Source organism: Palaemon carinicauda, chromosome 11, assembly GCF_036898095.1.
Source record: "Palaemon carinicauda isolate YSFRI2023 chromosome 11, ASM3689809v2, whole genome shotgun sequence".
Lineage (NCBI taxonomy): Eukaryota > Metazoa > Arthropoda > Malacostraca > Decapoda > Palaemonidae > Palaemon > Palaemon carinicauda.
Window position 1 is genome coordinate 129534401 of NC_090735.1, and position 9449 is coordinate 129543849.

General features: G+C 33.8%; 1 protein-coding gene across 10 annotated transcripts in view; it reads left to right on the plus strand.

Moving 5' to 3' along the window:
• The window catches only part of p120ctn (adherens junction protein p120), a 199352-nt gene that overhangs the window by 42138 nt on the left and 147765 nt on the right, over nucleotides 1-9449 (plus strand). For 8 of the 10 annotated variants that reach the window (XM_068383429.1, XM_068383426.1, XM_068383421.1 and 5 more), the window contains exon 2: nucleotides 845-880. The exons of the other annotated variants lie outside the window; for them this stretch is intronic. The gene's annotated coding sequence lies outside the window, so the exon portion shown is untranslated. The remainder of the gene's footprint in view (nucleotides 1-844; nucleotides 881-9449) is intronic. 10 annotated transcript variants of the gene reach the window in all.

The following is a 9449-nucleotide window of genomic DNA, read 5'->3' on the forward strand; positions in this document are numbered from 1 at the left end:
TGGGAATCTTTTTGATTGGGTTCTAGACTCGCTCAAGCTCGATAGTTTCTATTGTAGTAGTGTGTCTGCAACCTCACCAGAGGCCGGTTAGGGAATCCTGCCGAGTTATCAACAGCCATTGCCTGGCCTTCTCTGGTCTAGATCGAGAGGGGCCTTGGCCGCTGATCATGTGTGTATATGTTCAGTCTCTTGGATATTGTTCTGTCTTTTTTCACTGTCATTCATGAGCGACATTCAAAATGTTAAATTATCATTATTTCAGGCGATTCCAGTCAAATTATTTCGATGTGAATCCTGTCAGGTTATAAAAAAATATGCTTCTGTATATACTTAAGGTATATTATTATTATTATTATTAGTATTATTATTATTATTATTATTATTGTTATTAAGCTACAACCCTAAATGGAACAGCAGGAAGCTATAAGCCCATTAGATCCAACAGGGAAAATAGCCGAGTGAAGAAAGGAAACAAGGATAAATTAAATATTTTAAGAACAGTAACAACATTAGAATAAACATCTATATAAACTATAGAGGCTTTAACAAACGTTTAACAACGTTTATTCTGGCCACAGCTGCCTCATTTTTTTAGCTTTCTACTTTACCTTCGTTCTCTCTTCAATCTTAACCTCGTCTTCATACTGCGAGAGCGAGGTATTATCCAGTTGTATCCAAGGTCCATGTAGACCTTGGTTGTATCTAGGCACTCAATGTCTTATTATGTAGCAACTCCTGACCATATGAATGAAGCTATACTCTGTGTTTTTTGTCATTGAAGACTTCATAGTTATAGTGAATATTTTTATAACATGCAAATTATTCGGTTATAATTATTTTGCAGGTGCTCTGCAGGAATTGTCTTCGTTCGGACTGATGTGTGAGTATATAAAAGTTGTTTTAGATCAGTAGAAATGTCCGATCAATTGTGTGTATGGTTGTATATTGCCTTTAATGTTTGAAAATTTTTATACATCTCCTATATAAGATGTTTGTGAGTGAGTGTGCCAGGCTATTATATCTATAACATTTCATGTACGTGAACTATATAAGATTATGTATATATATATATATATATATATATATATGTATATGTATATATATGTATATGTATATATATGTATATGTATATATATGTATATATATATATATATATATATATACACACACACACGCACACACCAGTGTACGTAACCCGTCAAAAGTGACGGCTATATTTTTATATAGAGATGCACACACACAAACACTCATCCTTTTCTCACCACGGTATGACTAATCCCTCCCCTGTGCGTGGAAATTATATATATATACATATATATATATATATACATATATATATATATATATATATATATATATATATATATATATATATATATATATATATATATATGTATATATATATGTATATATATATTTTATTTATTTATTCATTTATGTATTTGAGTACTTAAGCAACTTCTCAACACCATGTCTATACTAGTTAACATGGCTCCCAGAAAGACGAGACACAGCCTTCTCATTTCTATTGCTACTCCTGAATTGTGGCTAAACCTCTTACTCAGAAAACTTCCACAGCATTAGCTGATTCATACGCTTGCTAAGAAGGCTTAACAACAGAACGTCTGATCCCCCTACACTCTTATCTTTTATCTTCTGGATGTTGATGGCCATCTTTATCCACTACCTCCCCCATCCCGCTTCATCTTTGTAAATAAGACGTGGCTAGAATTTCAGAGGGGAAATTAAACTATAGTCAATTCTTTTTAGCGAGGCAGATTTGCACCGACTCGCAACGGTGCCCTTTTAACTCGGAAAAGTTTCCTGATCGCTGATTGGTTAGACAAGATAATTCTAACCAATCAGATAGCAGGAAACTTTTCAGAGCTAATACGGCACCGCTGCGAGTCAGTGCAAATCCGCCTCATAAAAAAAAAAATGGAGGATAGTGAAATGCAGAGTTATAAACTTCAAGTAGAGATGAGTTGAGACACCTCTCCATCAGTCAATCGAGTAGAAAGAGTCCCCTCAGGACACAGCTGTCTCCATCACACAAGTTTCTGTTGCATCGGTGGCAATTGAGACCGTCCTTTGGAAAACCTTGGATCTAAACAAGGATGTGTGAGGGAAGGTTGGGAATTTCGCGTATCGTAATAAAGGGGGACGGACAAGAGCAGCCCCCTTCACTGGCTGTCTTTATAGTGGATTTGCTGACGCGCAAACACATGACGTAGGGGGAAATATTCTCTCTCTCTCTCTCTCTCTCTCTCTCTCTCATATATATATTATATATATATATATATATATATATATATAGTGTGTTTATTTATCAATTCATTGAGCAAAATAATTGGAAATTACCTATTTAATAGCGATTAAGAAGCAGTAAATAAGAAAATATTTTAGTAATAGCTCCAGAGTTTTATCATGTTAACAGAAGTTTGAGCAGTTGTGATGCATCAGATGTCAGAGATTACAACCTAGTGTAGGACTGAAATGAAGAATTTGACTTGGAATATATAAAGATTTGGTGATCTCAATGGAAAATCTTTATTAAAAAAAATCAAGATATTGAAAACACATTGTTTGTTGCTCAAACTTTTTTTTTTTTTTTTTTCTCTAAGGGTGCTTCGCCCCCTAGTTGCGTCCTTTTTTTAGCCTTTTACTGCAGATTTTCCCTCATTGGTCCAAGTCTTGTTCCATAAGACTCTAATTTATACATCAATTAAAAGTAAGTTGTAATAAAGCAAACAAACATTTTGTTGAATTAATTTAAACATATCATCCTCCGACCATTTCCTCTTCGTTTATATTCCTCTCGAGTTTTTCTCAAAAATGAGAATCTTCTTCCGAGCAGCAAGTCGTTTGTTTTTCTGTCGTCGTAATAAGTGTCGAAACTTCTGACAGTCTTCTTAAATTGATCATCTCGTGCATTTTATATTTTCTTCTTTCTTTTAAACGAGTTAACTCTAAAGACGATTCAAGAACGTTGGTGTTTTTTTATGGAGCGAAGCCTCCTCGTAGTATTTATTCACAAGGAAGTGATTGAACAGAAAATTGACTTTAAATGATATTAAAAAATCTAATCCGTCCTTGAATATCAAAATTTGTCCTTACAGGAGTATTGGTTTTCGTTATGAATTCTACTGATGGCAATGGGCTTGAGGAATTTTTCCTTGTGCTGTTAATTAAGATATGCAGTATTTGGCATTATATTGTGTACAGGATTACACGTCATTGTCGACAAAACCTACTATATTAAGTAGGATACTGTATATGGGATTACACGTCATTGTCGACAAAACCCACAATATCAAGTATGATACTGTGTATGGGATTGAACGTCATTGTCGACAAAACCTACAATATAAATTATAAGGCATGATACTGTGTATGAGATTACATGGCATTGTCGACAAAACCCACAATATTAAGTATGATACTGTGTATGGGATTACACGTCATTGTCGACAAAACCTACAATATTAAGTATGATACTGTGTATGGGATTACACGTCATTGTCGACAAAACCTACACTATAAGACATGGTACTGTGTATGGGATTACACGTCATTGTCGACAAAACCTACAATATTAAGTATGATACTGTGTATGGGATTACACGTCATTGTCGATAAAACCTACAATATTAAGTATGATACTGTGTATGGGATTACACGTCATTGTCGACAAAACCTACACTATAAGACATGGTACTGTGTATGGGATTACACGTCATTGTCGACAAGACCTACAATATAAGGTAGGATACTGTGTATGGGATTACACGTCATTGTCGACAAAACCTACAATATAAGGTAGGATACTGTGTATGGGATTACACGTCATTGTCGACAAAACCTACAATATAAGGTAGGATACTGTGTATGGGATTACACGTCATTGTCGACAAAACCTACAATATTAAGTATGATACTGTGTATGGGATTACACGTCATTGTCGACAAAACCTACAATATTAAGTATGATACTGTGTATGGGATTACACGTCATTGTCGACAAAACCTACACTATAAGACATGGTACTGTGTATGGGATTATATGGCATTGTCGACAAAACCCACAATATAAGGTAGGATACTGTGTATGGGATTACACGTCATTGTCGACAAAACCTACAATATAAGGTAGGATACTGTGTATGGGATTACACGTCATTGTCGACAAAACCTACAATATAAGGTAGGATACTGTGTATGGGATTACACATCATTGTCGACAAAACCTACAATATTAAGTATGATACTGTGTATGGGATTACACGTCATTGTCGACAAAACCTACAATATTAAGTATGATACTGTGTATGGGATTACACGTCATTGTCGACAAAACCTACAATATTAAGTATGATACTGTGTATGGGATTACACGTCATTGTCGACAAAACCTACAATATAAGGTAGGATACTGTGTATGGGATTACACGTCATTGTCGACTAAACCTACAATATTAAGTATGATACTGTGTATGGGATTACACGTCATTGTCGACAAAACCTACAATATTAAGTATGATACTGTGTAGGGGATTACGTCATTGTCGACAAAACCTACAATATAAGGCATGATATTGTGTATGGGATTACATGGCATTGTCGACAAAACCTACAATATTAAGTGTGATACTGTGTATGGGATTATACGTCATTGTCGACAAAACCTACAATATGAAGTATGATACTGTGTATGTGATTACACGTCATTGTCGACAAAACCTACAATATAAAGCATGATACTGTGTTTGGGATTACGTCATTGTCGACAAAACCTACAATATAAGGCATGATACTGTGTATGGGATTACATGGCATTGTGTCGACAAAACCAAACGTGTTATAGCTAGAAAACCAGGTTATCAAATTCTGGTCGTATCGTCATTTATGTTATTCATATCGTTGATTAGATGGAATATCTTATTTTCAAACGTTGTGCAGATGCGTACAACCGTCTTTTTTTAATTAAATATATATCAGCTTGTTTATTATTTTTTTTTAATAGTTAATTCATTATTCCTCAATTTCCTTTTCCGTATTAGGTCCTTTGGGCATCAACCATTCTGTTTATCTTTGATGCAACTTGGCATTAAATAACAACAATAATAGTGATAATACTTCTCAGATGGTACAGGCAGAAAACCTTAGATTAATCTTTGCTATTCATATGTATATACTGAGTAACCTCGATACTCCCTAACACCAAGTACCAAGTACTCTGTCAATCATTTACGCCGATTGCCACAAGGGCCCTCTCGAAATGTAATAGGAGTTTGGTGATGTTTCTTCACCCTATGAAGCTCGGCTGTGAATCATGGTCTACCCAATTTGCTAGCATTACTCACTGGTGCGACGAAGTCCGTAGTATTTTACAATATATTATTGTCATGTTGCTCTCTCTCTCTCTCTCTCTCTCTCTCTCTCTCTCTCTCTCTCTCTCTCTTTCTCTATATATATACAGTATATATATATATATATATATATATATGTATGTATGTATATATATATAAAGAGAGAGAGAGAGAGAGAGAGAGAGAGAGAGAGAGAGAGAGAGAGAGAGAGAGAGAGAGAGAGAGAGCCTTCCTTCTACATTGTTGAGAATTTATGGAGTTTATTCATAACTAAAAAGTAACACAATTGACAGTTTTACCTTGATAAGACATTTAATGGACTTATTTAATAGCTATTAAGTCTTGAAAGACTATTGTTCATGCTCTTGCTTGCTTTTTGAACAATTATGTAATGACCTGCTCCTGATGAGCCTTTTCTGCCGGTGAACGAAGCGATTGATGTTTTTGCGAGTTACTGCACATTATTTTCATCCACGATTTAGCAGTTAGGGAGTGAATGTGATAGTGGCTGATGTGTTGTTTTCCGTAGCCATTCCTTGTCAGGGAAAACTGCTGAATGTGTATTAAGCTGGTTAGGTAACCCTTGTTTGTTGTTGTTGTTGTTGGTTTTTTTTTTTTTTTTTTTTTTTAATTAAACTTCTATAATGTTTAGAAAAAATATGAGATCGTGGTGGTCAGAGTTAATATTTGTGTAATAAGAATTAAGCGATACTGTTATTTCTATAATTTTATTAGGATGAATTGACCAATATACGAAATCATTAATGAACTCTTATATAGCTTTATTGCTTTATTTAAGAGAGGGGTCAAGTGGGCAGTTATAATATGGATATGCGTTCAAGTCTGATAGTATTGATTTTATAATTGTTAATTTATATTTCGAATATCTTCTCCTGTAACCTTATTGTCACTTATTATTAGAACTATTTTTATTATTGATATTGTTGCCATACAGATTGAACGTTAGATAACAACATTTTATTATTATTCTAGGTTGCAGAATTAATTTATTATTCTTCCAAGGAATACGAATTGCCGATCTGTCTTGTTTTTGTTGGTTGTCAGAGTAGTCTTGTCTCTTTTCACCCAATTAAACTGAAGGGAAAATGGTTCTCTCTCTCTCTCTCTCTCTCTCTCTCTCTCTCTCTCTCTCTCTCTCTCTCTCTCTCTCTCTCTCTCTCTCTCTCTCTCTCTCTATTTTGACCTTTGCGCATGGGGTAGAACTTTAAGCAGAAACATGCATCATATATCACAAAATTTGCTTTGATTTTTTACTATATATATATATATATATATAATATATATATATATATATATATATATATATATATATGCATATATATATATATATAATGTATATATATAATATATATATATATATATATATATATATATATATATATATATATATATATATATATAAATGCAGTATGCATTATATCGTTATTTAAGAAAAAAATATTTTTTGGACGAAATATTTTTTTTCTAACATTTTATTCAAGGAAAAATTTATTTCGTATTTTTCCTCTAATGTAATAATTTATTTGCCTCTACCTTGGGTGAATTTGTAATATCCAACGGAACTGTATATAAATGAAGGGAAAGATAATTTTGATTACAAAAGATGGCAGCTTATTTTATTTTGTATTCCTTGTACGAAAAAATTCTGAATTTCATCTAAAGGAAAATTTGCTTTGAATTAATAAGAATGTTGATGTATGTTTTGAATCATTAAGGAACACATTCGAAATATAAACGAAATATTTGATGATGTCAAAATTGTCTTAGTTTATAACAAAAAACTGTATTCTGAGTCGACTATTTATCGTTGGTTAGTTGTTGATTGAAGTTAGCTATTACAATTAAAGTTTGTATGTACTGGGTACTACTGTAATACCATATATTTCCATCCACAAAACCTATTAATGTTATCTTTTATCCTATTTCTCTTCCTCTTTTTTGTTAAAATTTTTATAGTTTATCAAGTGATATTTATTTTCATATTGTTGTTGTTCTTGAAATATTTTATTTTTCCTTGTTTCCTTTCCTTACTGAGCTATTTTCCCTGTTGGAGCCCCTGGGCTTATAGCATCTTGCTTTTCCAACTAGGGTTGCGGCTTAGCAAGAAATAATAATAATAATACCCGTCCATCCCCTCCCATCCTATTTTGGCCACACTAAAGGCCTCAAAATTTAGCCTCTTCATTTGGTTCTTTTAGATATACTTACTCGATTATTGCTAATATCACAAATGATTTGACTAGGTTATTTAATGTATAACATACGCGATCCAATCCAATAATGCAGACACTGCAGAACAATGCATGCAATTGAACATGTTTTGTGCTGTTTGCAACCCGCAGTGTATAATCTCAGTGTACAGCTTTTTTATTTATCCAATTCTTACATTTATAAGAATTTTCTATTATAAGATATAATGAAATCGAAATAAACCCTATGTGAGTAAGGGATGTTTGGTTAGTGGTCCGATTGAAGTATATTATAATGATGGAAATCATAACAGGATTAAAAGAGAACGAACTTCCGAAGGGACTGTTGATTTGTGGTGGGGGATTCGTTGTTTTACTGAGGGCTGGAATAGAGGGAATTTAAATGGTAGGAATTGAGGGAATTTAAAGAGTTGGAAGTTATTTGGAGGCTTGGAGTAGAGGGTACAATATTTGGAAAGTTGGGTTAGAGGAGAAAAGGAGGGTGGAAGAGGGAAAAGGATGTTTGGAATTAGAGTGGAAACAACTTTGGATAGAGGGATACAGGCGAGTTGAAGTAGAAAGGTAAAAGGAGGGTTGGAAGACGGAAAAAGAGGGTTGGAATCAGAGGGGAAAATGGGGGTTTGTAAGAGAGTAAAAAACTTTGAATAGAGGGAAACAGTCGAGTTGAAGTAGAAGGAAAAAGGAGGGTTTAGAATGGAGGGAAAAGGAGGTTGTGGATTAAAATTGCCTGGAATGACAATAGATTCCAGATACATAACGTTAAGAAGTCTCGACTAGAGGATGATTTTGAAAAGACCTGCATAAAACCAATGTTCATTTAAAATAGTACCCAAAACCTCTGTTCAGATTTTAAAACAAGCTTAAAGCCATCTCTCATGAATAGTGAAATTAGATTAAAATCTTTCGCAATTAATGTAAATGGGCTGAAAGAATGCCCTGTGCATAAGTTAAATGGGACTTCCTGTTTGAAATGAGGCCTACTCGAAATAATGCTAAAATGTTGGTAAAATATTAGCATGATAAACGGAGAAGGATAATTGGGCTGTTAATGCTTTTATGATGTAATCGAAAAGAAGTAAAATATTTTTATAAAATTACCTGGAAAAGTTGAAAAATTCCTTTGCGAATTGCAGTTGCAGCTATTAACTATTGTTCGGGACTATTAAACAAGATTTTAAAGGCTTAGCATAGGTTAAAGGTTAAAGCAATATGTAGTATTTCTAAGCTTTAGTGCTTTATTCGATATTAGTTGATCTGTCAAAACGCACAGCTTACCCACACGAGTTCGAAATCACTATTCTAACATCCATGTTTCCATTGGCATCGACCTTTTGACAAAACACATTGTCTCGTTAGAAACATTGAGTGTAGAAACTCGCACTGTCTGTTTCCTTAGGTTATTATATTATTATACATTGCCTGACCTTCTGGATTGTGTAGGAAATTTTAGGATTGAATAACAATATTAATCCTTTTGTAATGGGTTTCACGTCGGACAAATAAAGACCATTAATCTTTTGTTTAAAGAAAGGATGTGCAACAACACTTGCTTGTGATAGGGTTGGAATCTCTCTCTCTCTCTCTCTCTCTCTCTCTCTCTCTCTCTCTCTCTCTCTCTCTCTCTCTCTCTCTCACATATCTATGTGGGGTTGCTGTCCTTTGATGCTATTACCATCTTTAAGTTTTATATGTGGACCCTGTAATATTTCCTTTTTAGTATTAAGGAATGTGTCGAGTTGTCGAATTTGTAGAGATAGAAAATACCGTATGCACAACCTCAGTATGGGTATAATCAGATTCTGAAACTGTCACCTTTACAAATGTATGCTGTGTATATTATATACACACA